The sequence below is a fragment of the Salmo salar genome, chromosome 09 (genome assembly GCF_965601325.2).
Source record: "Salmo salar chromosome 09, fSalSal1, whole genome shotgun sequence".
NCBI lineage: Eukaryota > Metazoa > Chordata > Actinopteri > Salmoniformes > Salmonidae > Salmo > Salmo salar.
In genome coordinates, this window is record NC_138299.1 from 66,579,440 (window position 1) to 66,597,957 (window position 18,518).

Sequence of the window (18,518 nt, forward strand, 5' to 3'; positions counted from 1 at the left end):
GTCCCTGTAGGAGGCCTTTTACCTTTTGATAGGCTGTCATTGTGTCACGCCTGCTCCCACTCTCCCTCCCTGGCGCTCGAGGGTGCCAGGCTGCCCAGCATTACGCACTCCTGCCACCATAATTAAGCACATCTGCTTCCCTCATCACACGCATCAGAGTCATTGGACTCACCTGGACTCAATCACCTGTGTATTACCTCCCCTATATCTGTCTGTTCCCCAGCTCTGTTCCCTGCTTCTGCATTAATTGTAAAATGTTGTTGTGTTACCCAGTTCTGACACTGTTCCTGTCCTGTTCCATGTCTGTGCAAAATTAAATGTTCACTCTCCGTACCTGCTTCTCTACTCCAGCGTCGGTTCTTACACATTGTAAATAAGAATTTGTTCTTAACTGACTTGCCTAGTTAAATAAAGGTAAAATAAACAAATGAACTGAGTTTGACAAAATCCACTCCTTTGCTTTTATGTAGAAGGCTTGAAGTTCAGTTCTGGTGACATTCTACTCCAAAATGTATTTAAATAAAAATTCTGACACCATCTAAAATACAATTTCCACCTCCAGAAATGAGCCCAATAACATATTGGTAATTTTTTATTTTATTTTAACAATGTTAAAATAATTTAAGATCATTTTTTTATTATTTTATTTTATTGAATATCCGAAACGTACAATATACTTGCAGTGAAGCCGCTCAACAACTACACCACATCAGTCATCCAACAGACTCCCATTGAGAGCGACACACAGAAGCATCCAGGGGCAATGCCCTGCTCAATGGCAAGTTGACAGATCTCCCACCAGGCCAGAAAACGTGAACATGAACCCTCCAAGATCCCCCCACAGTTCCCCAATAGCTGTCCCTCAACCATCCTAGACCCCGCCCACAGTCCCCCCGAAGAAGAAAAAAAATACAAAATACGATTAATTCCATTCCCCACCCCCACGAACCCCTCAATGCACCAACAGCCAAGTATTGAACTAAAGAGAAAAAAGAAAAAGACAGAAGAAAACAGTAAACAACAATGCAAAAAAAAAACAACAACAAAAGAAAAAAACAAAGGACAACTAAAATCATAACACCAATGCCAACTGTATATGTTTGAGTGCATGTCTGGCACTATTAGATGAGTGTGTGTCCGTGTATCTGAATGAGAGTGTGATGCATGTGTACAAACACGTGCACGGCATCAGCCTCAGGCAAACCGGCATTAGTTGTAAAAACACTGCCCCTCAGTGTCATTCAAACACACTTTTTATTATGTTTTATTTAGACTTTATTTTTTACTTTTATCTTTGACCATCATTCTATGTTCCGCACAGCAACTCCACTCCCACTTGTCTCCAATTCCACATCCCAACCCTCAGCTTCCCTCAGCCCATCCCACCTAGCTCTGCTGGCCACCCTCTTCAGATTTCTACAGAACATATATATCTTTCAACTATGCTGTGATGTTTAACGTACAATTTCAATCTATCTAATTGAATAGAATCCACAGATTGCGAGTTGAAGATAAACACTTTAACTAAGAGTATTAGTATATTAGTAATTGACTGACCGGGTCTCACCAGATCTCCTAACAGTACAATCTCTAGGGTAAATTTTAGATCAATGCTATGCATTTTCAGCCATTCCTGAACCTGAGATCAGAAACAGGCTACCTGAGGGCACTACCAAAATAAATGGTCTATTGATTCTGTATCCTCACAACAAAATCTGCAGAGCTTCGATGATTTTATGCCCCAAATATTCAACATTTTGTTGATGGCAAGAATTCCATATAATAATGTTAGCTGAAAAGCACGAAGTCTTGAATCTTGCGTCGTTTTATATATCAACTCATACACCATGAAATCGTTACATCAAAAATCTCTTCCCAACTATTTTACAATCTGTATGGCACAGTTGTCAACATCATGGTCCTCAAATAAAACTGGTATACTTTCCTGTTTATGCTCTTTTTATTCCTCCGCCAGTTTTGATCCTTTATATTAGGCAGACAGACCAGTTTCCTCCCACTGCCACCTGCCTCCTCCAATTTTGAGGTAATGCTGTAATCAATTGGTTGTACTCTTGGATTGAGCAGACCTTCCCGTACAATTCTGATAACTCCATGAAGGACAAAACTCTACCATTCCAATTTACAATATCATTTAAGAACAAAATACACTTTTAAATAAATACAGGTATTTTATTATATTTACATTACATTACATTTTAGTCATTTAGCAGACTCTCTTATCCAGAGCGACTTACAGTAATGAATGCATACATTTCATTTCATGCATTTGTTTTTGTACTGGCCCCCCGTGGGAATCGCTCCCACAACCCTGGCGTTGCACACACTATGCTGGCGTTGCAAACACCATGCTCTACCAACTGAGCCACAGGGAAGGCCAGCACATTTGAGTTCAGCCATAATATTTGTTCTATCTTTTCAGGGGGAAGAAATTGAAGCCAGCCAGCCAGCCAGCCAATGCTTGTATGAAAAAGAGATACATTGAAAAAAGTATAACTTTCAATGAATTGAAAATGAGACATGGCAATCTGCATAAAGGCAAAAAGGCCCTTTTTAAACAATGGATGAGCTTTTCTTAGTAATCTACTTGAGAATCATTTAGGGTTCTGGTAAAACTTTTGAATAAGTGAAGCTTTTAGAGAGAAGCTTAGTGCTTCTATATTTAATAATCTCAACCCACCCAATTCATATTCATTATATAGATAGGCATGCTTTATTTTGTCTGGTTTAGCGTCCCAGATAAAGCAAAATATTTTTTGCTCATATGATTTGAAAAACAAATCATCAGGAGTAGGCAGTGCCATAAGTGAGTAAACTGAGATATGACTAAGGACATAATTTTTACCAATATGGTATATAGCCTATGCATGGTCCATATTATCAGGTATGCTACTAGCAATAAGCATTATCACCTGTAGCCCAACTGACGCAGCATAGCGGCTATAAATACATGCTGTAGGCTGAAGCATGTTGTTTGTCCATCTGCATTTACCCCATTGGACACAACATCCTGATCGACATTATTATTTTTGGGGTTTCTATTACAAAGTATGTCATAGCTCTTTTAAGACGCCATTGCCCCTTTAGGGGCTCTGTTGCGCAGTTCCACATAACCCATGCCAGAAACTCCGGTTGTAACTGCATTTTTTTAAACAATGAAGTAGATAAATAAACATGGTAGCAATGGAAAGGTTTTCACAATTGCTGTGCATTGACCGCTTGTCAATGTTTCTCTCCCAACTTGAATGCACATGTTTATCTTGCATAACAACAAGCCAAATCAGTTAAGAACAAATTCCTATTTACAACGACAGCCTAGAACAGTGGGTTAACTGCCTTGTTCAGGGGCAGAACGACAGATTTTTACCTTGTCAGCTCGGGGATTCGATCTAGCAACCTTTCGGTTACTGGCCCAACGCTCTAACCACTAGGCTACCTGCCACCCCCAATAACATAACAAAAATAGAAGCACTGGCAATGTACATCCTGAGTGATAAAATATAGGATTTGAATTACTTCGCCAGCAGTTCCAATAGGCTACACACCTCTGAGTTGAGCACCGTGATAGACGGTTTGATTCCCTTCATCTGAGCATTGGAGTGTCAGCAACAATCATTATTTCATAGAATAGACATGCTTCTATATTAGGCTATGCCATCTTCAAACAAGCCCTCCCATTAGAGATTTTGCGGTCTACACTGATCTCAAAAACGAGCTCTCCGGATCCGTATGATGGAAATCCATCGCAATGACGGAGAACTTTAACCCCTGGACTCAGACCCAACCCGACCAAATGTGTACTCTGGTTGCCCAATCAAAATTAAATTCACTTCAGTAGGTAAGGTAAGGGAATGAGACATGTTAAAGAAGGATTTTTAAGCTTTGAGCCAATTGAGACATGGATTGTGTATGTGTGCGATTCAGAGGGCGAATGGGCAAGACAAAATCTTGGACTGCCTTTGAACGGTGTAATGTGGTTTGTGCCAGGCAGTTTGTGCAGCAAAATTTTTGGACGGTGTTCTTAATGGTTGTACACTCAGTAGCCTAGATTTTGTGTAAATACGTCCAGCCAAATACAGTGGGTAGCTACTAAATGTAGATAGTTGCCAAGAAATAGGTAGCAGTTGGCTAAATGCAAACAAAGGAAGCATGATTAAAATATACTAGGTGGAGGATAATTCATTACCACAGCACATTACAAGGGGAGGCAAAATATAGAGGCATGAGAGGACAGTTTGACCCATCATTGGACACAATGCTTTAAAAATGGAGGCCAGATTATGAAAAATGACTTGTTCCATGCAGTGCTTAAAGGTTAGGTCTGTATTACACGCAGAGCCAAATGTCAGCAGTATCCCCTGAAAGAGTGGACTCCAATATTAATGGAGAGTACAGGGAATCAGCTTCCCCTCCCTCCAAACACATAATTAATTTAGTTGTCAGCCAGCACCTGGTGCAGGGAAAACCTACATCTACAAACTAAAAGATGGAGCGAATACGGCCCTCTCCAATATTCAGTCAGTGTGGCTAAAATGGATGTTGCTCACACACACAGGACTTAGATAATGAAATATCAACAGACTAGTGTTAGGAAATGCAGAGTAGTGTGCTACTACACAACTGAAGTTGTCTCCCTGGAGACATTAGCATAATGCTACGTTTTCTTGCTAATATGTCACCCTTGTTTTGCTTCTTAGCTACCTGTTGCTCTGTCCCCACAGTCCAAAATGAAGCACACATCCAGCATCATAAAAGTATTGTTATCTACAAGCTACATGTGTTTGTTCATGTTTACAAGGATGTAAGCAACTGCCATTATCTTACTCTGAAAAAGTGCAACACCTCCAGTGTATCCTTTTGCCAGAGGATCTTGTTTAGACCACAGGAAATGCAAGGAATTCATTATACTGGACTTCCACTACACTGTACTTCCTCTACACCACTATATTAAATGTGTGGACAGCTAGCCCACTAAACAGTGTGTATGGGTTTCTATACTGTAGCATGATGTTCACATTGGTGTGAAAACAGGAAAAGCGCAGCAGGCTATATTACAAAAGGGAAGACGATACATTGTAACAGAATGCTTGGATGATGTAATGTATTATGTAGCATGTTATCAGTCCCACCACCAAAGCTTAATCTGAAGTATAACACGGCTTCTGTGTTGAGGCCCACTACGTATTGTATTATTTGGGAGTAATGTTGTTCAACCACAGTAAATATCTTGTGTCATGCAGCAGAGGGGTGGAAGAAATATTCTCTCTACAAACATTATAATGAAGTCCCAAATGTCATCCTCATACTTATTTCAAGAGAAAACTCAGAGAAACTACTCCAGAAATATTATGCTGTCCCTTGGTGCATCTTTTAAAGTGGCATTCAGCAGTAGAAACAATAGAAAATCATTCTCCCTGCCGTTGTTTCGATAAAAAGATGAGGGATAGGGCTAGGGAAATGTAGCCATTGTCAAATTCATAGACAGAGCTATGGACGCAAGGACTGACCATTTATGATATCAAAATAAATTTGTAACCATGTTTTGAGGCATTTATTTTGTTAACCAACAGAGTAAAACAAGCTTATACACCGAGTGTACAAAACATTAGGAACACCTACTCTATCCATGACATAGACTGACCAGGTGAAAGCTATGATCCCTTATTGATGTCAAATCAATGTAGATGGAGGGGATGAGACAGGTTAAATAAGTATTTGTAAGCCTAGAGACAGAGGGTGAATGGCTAAGACAAAATATTCAAGTGCCATTGAACAGGGTATGGTAGTAGGTTTCAGGAGCACCGGTTTGTGTCAAGAACTGCAACGCTGCTGGATTCTTCACGCTCCAGAGTGGTACACCAGCCAAAGGACATCAAGCCAACTTGACACAACTGTAGGAAGCATTGGAGTCAACATGGGCCAGCTTCCCTATTGAATGCTTTCGACACCTTGTAGTCCATGAGGGCAAAAGGGGTACAACTCAGTATTATGAAGGTGTTCCTAATGTTTTGAAATAAGCTCATGAGGCATTTATACGTTTTATTCTTCAAGAATCCATGGGTATATATCATTCATTTATAAGTAAAAAAATATATGTAACAACTGCTGATTGCCTCTTTAAGTGATTGGAAAACAAACAGTTCGATTAAGAAGGAGCCTGGACAGACAAATAATTTATAATTTTTTTAGGTATTTTTCTTAAAACTGCATTGTTGGTTAAGGGCTTGTAAGTAAACATTTCACTGTAAGGTCTACACCTGTTGTATGTGACAAATACAAATTGATTTGATAAACATTGGGCGTGGGGAGAACCGATAATTCCCGTTTATTGCATTTTTACCACCAGCCAATGTGATTACATCACACCAGAGAATCTCTCGCTATTCAAACTTCCCTGCCAGTTCATTGTGAACGCTGTAAGCTATTTTATATCCAGCAAGCAAGAGCAAGGTGCTTCTTTACTTGAATATATACACTAAGTGTACAAAACATTAGGAACACCCCCTTTTGCCCTCAGAACAGCCAATGACTCCACAAGGTGTCTAAATTTTCCACAGGGATGCTGGCGCTTGTAGACTCCAATGCTCCCCACAGTTGTGTCAAGTTGGCTGGATGTCCATTGGGTTGTGGACCATTCTTGATACACACAGGAAACTGTTGAGTGTGAAAAACCTAGCAGCATGGTAGTAAATAGGCACTTAAATCTTTGTCTTGCCCATTCACCCTCTGTATGGCACACATACACAATCCATGTCTCAATTGTCTCAAGGCTTAAAAATACTTCTTTAACCCCTTCATCTACACTAATTGAAGTGTAGTGGATTTAACAGGTGACATCAACAAGGGATAATAGCTTTCACTTGGATTCACCTGGTCAGTCTAAGTCATGGAAAGAGCAGGTGTTCCTTATGTTTTGTACACTCAGTGTATATTTCTTAATTGCTCAAAATAAGTGGCCAAACTATATTGTTACTTCTGTGACACTCATTGGGCTAGGCTACTGGTTCAAGAGCTATAAGAAGAATAGACAGAGGCCAGTGGAGATTAAATAAGGCATATGCAAAACCCTGTAGACAGATTCTTCAAGAACCGAGAGAAAGAAAAAAAACAATAGCTAAGCCAACGCTATAACATATTTGCCAAGCCCTCCGGCATTGGCTGCCCCTGTGCTGCTCCATTGACTAATAATCCCACTATTGAGGCCACTAAAAAGACACAGTGGGTTATCAAGATGAATGGGCTGTTACCTCCGAGCTGCTAGAAGGCAACCTGACTAATTTATTTGAGTGACCTCCACTGTTGCAAGAGACGGCCCTAACCTCTACTGCAGACCCGCAGGCCAGATCAATACACCACACAGGGTCCCATGCTGGGATATGGCATGTCAGCTAGCAGCAGCTCGCGGTTTATTTTTGAACTCTTACTGTTACCAGGTAAGTTGACTGAGAACATACAGTATCTCAATTGAGAACATATCTGCAATAACAGCATGGGGAATTTTTTACCTTATTTTAACTAGGCAAGTCAGTTAAGAACAAATTCTTATTTACAATGACGGCCTACCCCAGCCAAACCCTAACCCAGACGACACTGGGCCAATTGTGTGCCACCTTATGGGACTCCCAATCACGGCCGGTTGTGATACAGCCCAGGATCAAACCAGGGTCTGTAATGACGCCTCAAGCACTGAGATGCAGTGCCTTAGACCGCTGCGCCACTCGAGAGCAAGGGAGAAAGGAATATTTTTCTTTAGGACTGCGGTCAATCAAACCACATCACAATACTAGACAGAGGCTAGACAGAGACTGCTGAAAGGTACTAAATAACCTAAATATGCTCTTGTAGACTCTAGTTAATATCATGCGCAAAACCATATACATTCATAAATACTGTGAATTTACCACTTTAAGAAGTAAACCATTCAAAGTGAAACAACTTCAATCGACTGCACTACAGATTCTGTTTCATGCTTGTTTCTTTTTCAGTTATTATAAAAGGCAATGATTCAATGGCCTGGTGGTTGAGGCCTATGTTGGAGTTGTCTTCAGACATAGAGGATATAAAAGACATGCTGACAAGGGAGTGCGGTTTTCTCTGAAAATGAATTGGTCACGCAATATACAATTTCAACCGTTGCACTCCAATCTATATCTGTAAAGTGCTTAGGTTGCCATTAGCGACTTGATGAATTGAATTGAGAACAGATGGTTACTTGAGTAACCCCTCCATCGTCCATGACATAATTCCGTCCTGGGAGCTGAAGTGACCACAGTTTCATGATACTTCAATCTGGGACAAATGCTTTATGTATTTTGATACCATTCATTTTTAATCACGACCAGAATACTCCTCTCCAAACCACTTCCAAGCCACTGTGGGCTGAAAGGCATCCCTTACATTACAGTACATGTAGCTTGAACATCTTTCTAAACTAGCCCAAGAAGATGTCTTAGAATAAAAAATATATCATGTATATAGCCAGGGGATGTTTCGTACATTGTAAGAAGAGATATACAGTCAAAGGGGAGTAGAGATTCTTCACATTTAAGGATTGGCGAGGTTCAGTATCACTCGCCCTGTGTGTGTGTGTGTGTGTGTGTGTGTGTGTGTGTGTGTGTGTGTGTGTGTGTGTGTGTGTGTGTGTGTGTGTGTGTGTGTGTGTGTGTGTGTGTGTGTGTGTGTGTGTGTGCATTTATGCAGGAAAAGGACTGTACTTGAGCATAAAAGATAAAGAATATAGATAAAGAAAAGTAGAGGAGGACTCTACGGTATAATGAGTTTGACAATGAAAGTAAAACTGTCCTCCCTGTGGTCACAGTCATGTGATCAATCATCTCAATGGCTCATTCTATTTCCTCCTTTGTACGCTGACCCTTCCCTCGCATGTAAAATGTGTGTGTATGCATGTCTGTGTGTGCGTGCATGGGTCCGCATGCCTGAGTGTGTGCACAGGTCCGCATGCCTGAGTGTGTGCACATGTACTCTCCAATCCAGACATTAAATCATCAAAGGGGAAGTTTTCTGTTTGATGGTGAACGTAATCGTTTGACGTTTTAAAATACCACTGCATGAATATTCACAGCATGCAAGTCCTCTGACTATCAGACTGATCTTAATGTGCATTCCCCTCATGTGAATCATGTTTAAAGCCTGCCATGTCTGTAATATGATTTTTAAAATCACTCTTTATAGCTGCTTTTATGCTTCCATAAATGATCTTATCAACAAGTCATGGATACAAAGTATTATAACGGCTAGCCAACCATTTTTCTTTCAGATCAATATCTCCGAGTTGTAATTTAAAACATATGCGTTTATAGTCGACGTGGGAGCGTCAATAAGCATCAAGGTGATTTGGCCATTTTTGACAAGTAGTCTTCACCTGTAGCATTTGATTTGCTCACATGTCTACAAAAGCTATGATTGATACAGCAATAAAATGCAGTGCGTCAACAGGGGAAAAGACACCATCGATCGGAATTAGAACATGTTTCACCTGAGTAGATGCTAATGATGCCAACTCTGTTCAAAACAAAAGGAAAAAGACAAGTAGATCTAGACAGTTAAATATACAGCACAGCCTTCAACACCCAGCCTGAACCCGTTTCCTTGACATGTGTTGAGAAATAGACACCTAACTGTTTCCATGTTGGTGGCTAATACAGCTACTGCAGTAGGTTGCCTGTTGAAAAGAAATCAGCCATTTCTCTTGAGTGCAGTCTATAGCAGGTCTGGTAATTAAAAAATGGTAGAGTAGGTCTTGATTATAATAGCATGCTGTGCAGTTTGGTCTGATGTATGCAACTGCTTACCAACAATGACAAAAGCAATCGGTTTGGACAGGAAGGTCAAGTTTAATTCTACTGAAACACACAGGATTAATTGAAATGTCAATTTACATGTAATTTTAGAAAATAAGAGGTCATCTATGTATGACTTGGATATCAATCTTCTCAAAGTGAGGCACTTTGCTCCACTAGTCTTCTCATTGAATTGACAGAAATTCAGTTCCAATGGAATTGATCCTTTACCCGATGAAACAGCAACAAAATATTCCACCAAGCGCTCTCTGTAATCCACCAAAATAGAAAACATCGTGGGTTCAGGAGATGGATGAGCATGCTACATCATCCCATATACAGTGCCTTCAGAAAGTATTCAGACCCCTTGACTTTTTCCACATTTTGTTACATTACAGCCTTATTCTAAAATAGATTTTTTTTAAATCATCACAACCTACACAAAATACCCCATAATGGATGTATTAAAATGTATTAAAAATTTAAAAACAGAAATACCTTATTTACATAAGTATTCAGACCCTTTTCTATGAGCCTTGAAATTGAGCTCAGGTGCATCCTGTTTTTATTTGTCATCCTTGAGGTTTCTACAACTTGATTGGAGTCCACCTGTGGTAAATGTAATTGATTGGACATGATTTGGAAAGGCACACACCTGTCTATATCAGGTCCCACAGTTGACAGTGCATGTCAGAGCAAAAACCAAGCCATGAGGTCGAAGGAATTGTCCATAGAGCTCCAAGACAGCAATATGTCGAGGCACAGATCTGGAGAAGGGAACCAAAACATTTCTGCAGCATTGAAGGTCCCCAAGAACACAGTGGCCTCCATTCTTAAATGGAAGAAGTTTGGAACCACCAAGACTCTTCCTAGGGAGGTGACCAAGAACCCGATAGTCACTCTGACAGAGCACTAGAGTTCCTCTGTGGAGATGGGAGAACCTTCCAGAAGGACAACCATCTCTGCAGCACTCCACCAAATCAGGGCTTTATGGTAAAGTTGCCAGACGGAAACCACTCCTCAGTAAAAGGCACATGACAGCCCGCTTGGAGTTTGTCAAAAGTCACCTAAAGACTCTCAGACCATGAGATACAAGATTGAACTCTTTGGCCTGAATGCCAAGTGTCACGTCAGGAGGAAACCTGGCACCATCCCCATGGTGGTGGCAACAGCATCAGGGTGTGGGGATGTTTTTGTTGTTGTTTTTTTACTTTGTTTTTATTGAAGAACACACAAATTGTTTAAATAAAACATGAATAAGTTCTGGCAGGCACAGCACACATCATACGTTCACAAGATTAGTTACAGTAACATTATCTTTCAATTAGACCATTTTGAAGTACGATACCCATTATTCACAGTATTCCTGGCCTCTATCCTCATAAATTCTTAAAGCAAAGGTCATACGCTCCATATAATGTATTTCTTTAGCAATGTCTATCCATTGTGTCACGGTGGAAGGGTCTTTTTGTAGCCATTTCCTAGTGAAAGCCTTTTTACTGGCTCCCAGTAGGATCTTCACATGGTTATTTCTCTATTGTGTAAGTTATCAGGTATTTCACCCAATAACAAAGAAATTAATGTTTGTTCTATGTCAAACCCCATTATTCTTCCAATGTTAGATCTTATTTCTCCCCAGTAAGTTTCAATTGCAGGACAGGACCAAAATATATGTATGTGATCCGCTCTTGATAGCCCGCATTCTCTCCAACAAGGGTGTTGGAGTCAGTCTGTTTTGATTTCAGTTTAGGTGTTATGAAGAAACGTATAACATTCTTCCAACAGAATTCTCTCCAAGTAATTGAGTTGGTAGAGCTAAATTGAGTCTCAAATATGTTCAACCACGTTTCATCGGTTATTTCAATGTTAAGTTCCTCCTCCCATTTCTGTTTAATATAGTATGTAGTGTTTCTTTGACGATAAAATACCCAAGTAAAGATTTGAAATAGTTTTCTATGATACTCCAAGTTTTCTGCCTTGGATCAATGTCTGAGTTACCTGAGGGTCAATCACTTTCATTCCTTTTAAAAAGTAGCAACCTGTGGTCACCTGTAAAAACAGTGTTTATCCAAGCCATGGTTTTTACTTAGGTCCTGGAACGGTGGGGATGTTTTTCAGCAGTAGGGACTGGGAGACTAGTCAGGATCCAGGCAAAGATGAATGGAGCAAAGTACAGAGAAATCCTTGATGAGTGCTCAGGACCTCAGACTGGGGCGAAGGTTCACCTTCCAACAGGACAACAACCCTAAGCACACAGCCAAGACAACACAAGAGTGGCTTCGGGACAAATCTCAATGTCCTTGAGTGGCCCAAACAGATCCAGGACATGAACCCGATCGAACAGCTCTGGAGAGACCTGAAAATAGCTGTGCAGCAAAGCTCCCCATCCAACCTGACAGATCATGAGAGGATCTGCAGAGAGAAATAGAAGAACTCCCCAAATACAGGTGCACCAAGCTTGTACCCAAATAGACTCAGGCAGTAATCGCTGCCAAAGGTTCTTCAACAAAGTACTGCGTTAAGGGTCTGAATACTTATGTAAATGTCATATTTCATTTTTTATTTTTTATACATTTGGAAAAATGTCTTTGTCATTATGGGGTATTGTGCGTAGATTGATGGGGGGGAAAAACAATGTATTACATTTTTGAATAAGGCTGTAACTTAACAAAATGTGGACAAAAAACAGCGTCAAATGATAAGAGTCAACTCTTCTTAGAGGGAACAGTTAATGGGACAGAAGAGGAGAAAATAAAGACGATACATCAAATGAAACACCTTGCCTGGCTTGCAATTTGATGTGGCCGGCGCTCAGGTCGCGAGGATCTGAGGCTCAAAACACAGTGACACATTCTCAGCTCTCTGGGAAGATGTGAACGCTTGTTTTGCATCCAGATAGGAGTTTTCTTCAAACACATCACAGATGGTCAAACACTTTGACTAAACTTAATTATTCTGTATATTCACAATTTATTGAATTATGTAGGTGGTGTGAGGGTATTTTTGTCTTCCATGATCAATAGAAGGATTCCACTGTCAAATGATGTGACACGGATCTGAGGCAGGTGTTTTGAGTGATGTTGCGTCACATTCGTTTGTTAGACTCCCAGTGTGTGCACCCGTGTGTACGGGCATGTGAGGTGCTTTCAAACACACACCCAACAGGTCTCTGGTGCGTGCTGTGCGGTCTTCTCATGTGATTCAATTGAGTGGTGTGTAAAACTGGCAGATATCTTTGGTGGCTGTCTTGTTTGGATAAATTGGACTTACTTTGCAATTAGTGCACTGAAACAGCTGTTAAAAATGTCTTGAAGAGTGGTTCATTAGGCACTGGATTGTAGTCGACAGAGTATGCTTCGGCACAATCGTCTCAATTCATTTGTTTCACCATAATTAGATGCAAATCAGACAATTACCCATCATCAGGGCCAACACAAAAACAAACAAACCAACATCGCAAAACAAAAAAGTAAATCTGTCAATCCGGACCTAAATTCTCTGGATTCTTTTGGGATGAAACACGGCCAGCAAAGACCATCTTTAATCTTAGTCTTCTTTCTCTTGGATCAGGGGGTTAACAGTTGCAAATGCTATGCACCGACAGTCTGCCAAGACTCTAGTAGTCTCTAGTAGTCTAGTATGTGTCTCGCACTGCCCAGAATGGTGTGAATTACAATGAAATATTGAGTTCATTTATGAATAAGTGGATCTGAACGCCCCTTTCTAACAGCTTCCATTTGCCTATTCAGTTGATGGAAACTTTTGGATGGGTCATTTCTCTTAGCTGCTTCATTAAATAGTAAAAGTTGAAAGTGTAATGCTTCATGACAAAAAGAGAAAGAACAAGATCTATAGCAGTGGGACATAATTTTTTTTATTTTTTTGCTCCAGTAGAAAATTAAAGAAGGCGTCGGATACGATATATGAATAACACGATAACTAATCAATGTTGCGGTTGTTGATTGGCGCATTAATTACAATTTGAGAACTTGGGGCATCTTGCTGCATCTTTCTAAAGGGTGGTAGCTTAGCTACCTGCGAACAAGACGTAGCACGTATTGTTTACTTTCCCTATGATTAAAATAATATGGGCAAAGTGGGCGAGATAAAAGTCACAGTGGGGAGTCGTACTAACAAGACCCAATCAGCGTCAGCCCTCCAGACATCTCCAAAAGAGATACCAAAGGAGAGAGGCTGCGGGGGGTAGGAGACCAGTTCAGAGCTCTCTAGTCAAAGCAGGGCCTTTTGAAATCAGCAAATTCCATGTGCTTTCTGAGCCACAGAGATTGGGGGGTTTCATGCAACAAAGATGACAGAAAAAGTGATAAGAAAGCACCTTGCTAGGTGCCTTGTAAGGTCCCTCAAATCTCTTGTTTTACTCCCATTACAAGTTGTCAATAAGTTATTTGGAAAGACATTACATGGCATCACATAAATAATGTGGGGCTTTAACATTTTTTTATGAGAACACAAATCGAAAGGAAATGTGCGAACAAGCAGGTGTGGACTTTGGTGGGAACATTCATTGTTTCGATCACTACACTTGCATCAATTTATCGTCCACATGTTTTTTCCATCAATCAATCAAATTCAAATGTACTTTATAAAGTCCTTTTTACATCAGCAGTTGTCACAAAGTACACAGTTGGAGATGATCTTTTCTTAGATAATGTTATATAAGCCAAAGAGGGTGGGTCTGGGAGAGTTCATCAAGAGGCACTAAAGAGAGGCGAAAGATCCACGTCTCAGATCCACGTCTCAAGAGTTTGAACATGACTGAAATATGAATTGATTGAGTCTGAACACAAAATATTTCCTTTGTACCATGTACACTTCCTATATGCTCCGGCAATTTGACGAAAGTCCTTTAATAATCAACCACTATCATCTGCCTCTTTCTTGTGTACCTTTGGTAATAATGATTGAAAAGTATGGTGATACTGTACATGACAATGACAATACAGGCAACTATGGTAAACAGATTTTATATTCTTTTTGAGAGCATTAAAGATTAAAAGTACTCCTTAAATTAGACCAACAGTAGCAAAGACTTAAGCTTTCAAAACTGCTCCAAGAATATACCTGAGACCATGGCTGATGTGCAGAAAATATAATACCACAAAGACATTAACAAATAAGTATTAGACAATAACTTAACTTCAAATTAAACCAGTTGAAGGCAAAACATTATACTTTCTATAAAAATCTGTGATGAATGCAGAATAAATGCAGTTCACTGTAAGAAATATTACATACTGAAAGTAACTGTTTTTATATAGCTGTATAGAGTGCTTTTCAATTCAGTAAATACCCTATCTAAATCAAAATAAAAGAGCGATGTATCACTTAAAGTGGAAATGCCAGCGTTTTAATCGTCATTCTTTCTGGGGGTGTATTTGAACAGATTTTTACTCATACAAATCTGTTCATATACACCCCCAGGACGAATATGATGCCTTTTTTACATTTTCTGACAAGCGAGCACTGAGATATTTTCATACTTTCATAGAAGGTTTGGGAATTACGTAGAGTTAGGCATTTGGGAAAATTCAATAGCAATATATAGACGGAAAGTGGCCATGTGCGTTTGTACAATTAATAGACACTGCAGCAAATAAAACCTAATAAAAAGGTGTTTGTCTTGTCCAGGACTCTACACAGACCGGTGCGCCATAGCTAATCAGATCTACGGTAGGCCTATATGCAAATAGGAACTAGACAGTGTGTTCACAGGCAGTAGCAACAGCGCGACTTTAGAACATTAGAAAGCATTCACCAAAAGCCACAAAATACACCTGAATGGATTTCTGGAAGTATGTAAATACCACAGAAGTCCTCTTACATTTGGGAACTTTACAGTCCTATTGATCAAACAACCATGAACAGGTATGCTATCTCTCCCTCCCTAAGATCAACAACTAATGTTAGGCAGAGCGAGATGAGCTAAAATCTAATGGGGCAAGAGTAGATAAACCCTCTCAAACTTTTTCAGCTTGTAGTTGGCTGTCAAAATTGCACTGTTAATAGATTGGGAATTGTAGCCTGCTCGCCCTTCTGCAACTTGCCTGCCAATGCATGCTTATCCCAACCAAGCTTAGACAACTGAATGGGAACTCCCTGCATGCCCTTTTGATTATGTCAAATACATGTGATTGACAACTAAGAGATATACATGCTAACTGTGGATAACAGTCGTTCAAGTTCAGCATTGTTAGTTGGCTAGCAAAGCGATTCATATTTCTTGCTAGCTAACTAAATGACACCGGGATCTCTAGCTGTAGCCATCGAAAAACGATATGAGGGGGAAAAGTTGGTCACTTGTCCAATGACAACATCCTACCAGCAGCTAGGTAGCTTGCTTGGCTCAAGTCTTTTTAACCTGCTAAATAAATTGCTACATTATTGATACACTAATCTATTAGCCATGTTATGACTGACTTGTGATCATTGCCGTTGCTAGTTTGATTGTATTGACATTCCCAACTTTTGTTACATTTGTCAGTTTTTGTCCAACATATTTATTTTTTTATTTTTATTTCACCTGTATTTAACCAGGTAGGCTAGTTGAGAACAAGTTCTCATTTACAACTGCGACCTGGCCAAGATAAAGCAAAGCCGTTCAACACATACAACAACACAGAATTACACATGGAATAAACAAACATACAGTCAATAATACAGGAGAAAAAAATAAGTATATATACATTGTGTGCAAATGAATAAATATAGTATGGGGATGCGGTAGTTGGATGGGCTATTTACAGTTGGGCTATGTGCATGTGCAATGATCTGTGAGCTGCTCTGACAACTGGTGCTTGGAGTTAGTGAGGGAGATAAGTCTCCAGCTTCAGCGATTTTTGCAGTTCGTTCCAGTCATTGGCAGCAGAAAACTGTAAGGAAAGGCGGCCAAAGGAGGAATTGGCTTTGGGGGTGACCAATGAAATATACCTGCTGGAGTGAGCGCTGCGGGTGGGTGCTGCTATGGTGACCAGTGAACTGAGATAAGGCGAGGTTTTACCTAGCAAAGACTTGTAGATGACCTGGAGCCGGTGGGTTTGGCGATGAGTATGAAGCGAGGGCCAGCCAACGAAAGCATACAGGTCGCAGTGGTTGGTAGTATATGGGGCTTTGGTGACAAAACGTATGGCACTGTGATAGACTGCATCCAATTTGTTGAATAGAGTGTTGGAGGCTATTTTGTAAATGACATCGCCGAAGTCGAGGTAGGATAGTCAGTTTTACGAGGGTATGTTTGGCAGCATGAGTGAAGGGTGCTTTGTTGCAAAATAAGAAGCCGATTCTAGATTTAATTTTGGATTGGAGATGCTTAATGTGGGTCTGGAAGGAGAGTTTACAGTCTAACCAGACACCTAGGTATTTGTAGTTGTCCACATATTCTAGGTCAGAACTATCCAGAGTAGTGATGCTGGACGGGCGGGCAGGTGCGGGCAGCGATCGGTTGAAGAGCATGCATTTAGTTTTACTTGCATTTAAGAGCAGTTGGAGGCCACAGAAGGAGAGTTGTATGTCATTGAAGCTCGTCTGGAGGTTAGTTAGCACAGTGTCCAAAAAAGGGCCAGAAGTATACAGAATGGTGTCGTCTGCGTAGAGGTGGATCAGAGAATCACCAGCAGCAAGAGTGACATCATTGATGTATACAGAGAAAAGAGTCAGCCCGAGAATTGAACCCTGTGGCACCCCCATAGAGACTGCCAGAGGTCCGGACAACAGGCCCTCCGATTTGACACGCTGAACTCTATCAGAGAAGTAGCTGGTGAACCAGGCGAGGCAGTCATTTGAGAAACCAAGGCTGTTGAGTCTGCCGATAAGAATGTGGTGATTGACAGAGTCGAAAGCCTTGGCCAGGTCGATGAATACGGCTGCACAGTATTGTCTCTTATTGATGGCAGTTATGATATTGTTTAGGATCTTGAGCGTGGCTGAGGTGCACCCATGACCAGCTCAAAAGCCAGATTGCATAGCGGAGAAGGTACAGTGGGATTCGAAATGGTCGGTGATCTGTTTGTTATCTTGGCTTTCGAAGACCTTAGAAAGGCAGGGTAGGATAGATATAGGTCTGTAGCAGTTTGGGTCTAGAGTGTCTCCCCCTTCGAAGAGGGGGATGACTGCAGCAGCTTTCCAATCTTTGGGGATCTCAGACGATGCAAAAGAGAGGTTGAACAGGCTAGTAATAGGGGTTGCAACAATTTCGGCAGATCATTTTAGAAAGAGATGGTCCAGATTGTCTAGCCCGGCTGATTTGTAGGGATCCAGATTTTGTAGCTATTTCAGAACACCAGCTATCTGGATTTGGGAGAAGGAGAAATGGGGGAGGCTGGGTGAGTTGCTGTGGGGGGTCCAGAGCAGTTGACCGGGGTAGGGGTAGCCAGGTGGAAAGCATAGCCAGCCATAGAAAAATGCTTATTGAAATTCTCAATTATCGTGGATTTATCGGTTGTGACAGTGTTTCCTAGCCTCAGTGCAGTGGGCAGCTGGAAGGAGGTGCTCTTATTCTCCATGGACTACAGTGTCCCATAACTTTTTTGAGTTTGTGCTACAGGATGCAAATTTCTGTTTGAAAAAGCTAGCTTTAGCTTTCCTAACTGCTTGTATATCAATTTCAATGACTTGATATTGAGTCAATGAAACTGAAACAGTGCATCCCGAATGGGTGGAGGCAGCAAAAAATGTACCAGGCCA

General features: G+C 40.7%; 1 protein-coding gene across 4 annotated transcripts in view; it reads right to left on the minus strand.

The window, feature by feature from the left end:
* LOC106611581 (teneurin-3) overlaps positions 1–18,518 on the minus strand; it is a 229,349-nt gene that overhangs the window by 160,812 nt on the left and 50,019 nt on the right. The gene's annotated exons all lie outside the window — the stretch shown is intronic.